A 2569-nucleotide genomic window follows, 5' to 3' on the forward strand; every position below is an offset into this window, starting at 1 on the left:
TGAAGCCATCTGGCAGTGTTCATGGCTAGGTTGGATGAGCCTTGAGCAACCTGCTCTGGTGGGAAATGTCCCTGCCCAGGGCTGGGGTTGGGACTAGATGATCTGTAAAGTCCATTCCAACCCCTAAAATTCTATGATTCTATGATAAGCTGAGTCTTTGGGGGCTTAATGACTTTTTTTTTGGTTTGTTTTCTTGTGTTGAGCTTTTTATTAATAGCAGAGATATTTTTCTCAGTGCAACTTTTCTACTTTCCATCCCCAGAAAAGACAGATGGACTTGTTTTTTCTGCTGCGAAGCACAGGGACAGCTTATAGATGAATTTGCTTTGTGTCATTTAAACCACTTGTATTTATGAGTGAGGAAGTTGGCACTAATCACGTGATTCAGGGTGGAAAAATGACCTGCAGGCTGCTCCTGCTGCATTAATAGGCTTAAAGGAATTAGCAGTGATGTAAATACTAACTGTGTGTGCGGGTGGGCGAGCGCCGCAGCCCAGGGAGTGTTCTGGGTGAGGCTCTGCTCCTCTGGTTTTGTGCAAAAATAAACCCTCTGAAGTGAATAATCCCTTCTGATTTCGGATGAGCAATAGTAGTAATCTTTGCCATGATAGATGCTTTAATTAAAAATCCAAACAGCACCTCGGGGCATTAAGAACTGAAGGCTCAATTGGAGCCTGGAGTGGTGTTTGTGTGTCTCTAGCACCTTGTAGCTTGGTCCAGGATGAATCCCAGGTGCAGGTGTTGGGAAAGAGAGGAAGAGGAGCAGTAGGGAAGAGCCAGCCCTTGGTGTGCCAGTCTGTTACACACAGACAGGATTTCCAAAGGTATTTCTGATTCCATTTGTGTGCACAGAATGTGCCCCAGCACAGCCCAGGGGACCATGGCCACAGCCTCGAGAGCATCAAGAGAAACAGCACCCAAAACAGGGGTCAGAGGGACTTTGGGGCTCTGCCATGTGTTGTGAGGACATGCAGAGGACAGTGGCAGCATGGACCATGGCAGCACAGGCAGCTTGGCCAACTGTCCCTGAGCAGAGGAGGTCAGGGAGGGAATAACATGTTGTAGCTGATGGTGAAGGATTTACAACTGCAGTAGTAAGATTACAGTTGCATTACAAATATTAATAGCATCTGCAGTCCTCGTGCAGTTTGGTTTACAGTTGATCTTTTGAAATTGCCCCAAATTTTGTACGTTGCCAACTTGGGAGTATTTTCTCAGAGAGAAGCAGGTTTGTCTAAGCCAAGGTGTGTTTTGGCACTGAGACTCAATGTCTTAGGGTATGTGATATGTGGCATTGATGAAATGATTCCTCCTTACCAAACAGACTTTTTCCAAGTGGCAGGAGCTTTATAATTTTCACAGTTGGGTGATTATTGTTTCCCCCAAATATTTTGTTCTCCTTTTTCAAATACTGGTCTCTTTGGGGACACATAGCTGTTGTAGCATATCTGGATTTCAACCTGCAAACTGACATTGCTGGATTATGTAGGGGCAAATTGGGGTGCTGGAGAGCTAAAGTGTAATGAAACTAAGGCACAGATAGCATCAGAATGGGTAGATTGTGGCAGGAATGTTGGCTGCGAGCGAGTCGTGCGCTCTGAGCAAGGATTAGGTCCCAGTGTATACTCACTCGCGTTCCACTGAGGATCAAGTTTATTCCATTTAAGAAGCTCAGTGCCCCCTTCTTCTTTTCCAGGGAAAAAGGAACCCCAGAGTGATAGGAGGGAACTAATTCTCAGGTGCTGCAAGGCAGATGTTGTATTCACAGCTGGATTTTTCTGCTTGCAGCATCAGCCTCACTGCAGCAAGTGGTTCTGTTCCCCCTCTGGAGCACCTCACAAACCTTTGCATCCCTGGAATGTGAGAGCATTTTAATCGGATTTGGATGGCCTTGCTCAGAATAAGGAGTGGGAGAGGAAGATTTCATTAAGATGTTGTGAGATGGTGGAGGGGCAGATTGCTGGGGCTAAGCTGATTGGGTTAGTGGCTGTTCCGGTGAGGTCGGGACTGGCATCAGGGGTAAGTGTTTGAGACAGAACTCAAGTGGATTGGAAGCTGAAAGGGAACGGGGAAGGTGAGCAGAGTTCATTAGCCTCCTGAGAGAGGGAGCAGAAATGGGCAGGAATAAATCCCTGTGACTCCAGTGCCAGTGGGGGGTAAGTCTGGTCAAGGAAAGCTGAAGGTGAACTAACCATTTGCCAGGCTGCAATGTCCTGGTGGCTGGTTTTCATATCCACCTACAGGGATATGAAAACACCTACACCACATCCCATAGAATCTTGAAATAAGTGTTCAGTAATCAAAATTAATCAGTGAGTATGGTGAATTCACACCAAAATAGATCCAGTAAGAGGAGTCCAAAACTGCCCCTGCAGAAGCTGCCCAAGGGACAGGAGTGTGGCAACACTAAATGAGCCTCTGACTATAAAATAGAGTATGGGTTTCCTAAAAGTGAAGACTATTGCAGATTTTAAAGGGAAAAATACCCTTACATAGCCACTGCTACAAATATAAATATATTTTTGATTAGGAAAGTTCAGGTTACTTCTCATTGCTGAAATTCTGATTC

This window comes from Acanthisitta chloris, unplaced genomic scaffold (genome assembly GCF_000695815.1).
Source record: "Acanthisitta chloris isolate BGI_N310 unplaced genomic scaffold, ASM69581v1 scaffold1528, whole genome shotgun sequence".
Taxonomy (NCBI): Eukaryota; Metazoa; Chordata; class Aves; order Passeriformes; family Acanthisittidae; genus Acanthisitta; species Acanthisitta chloris.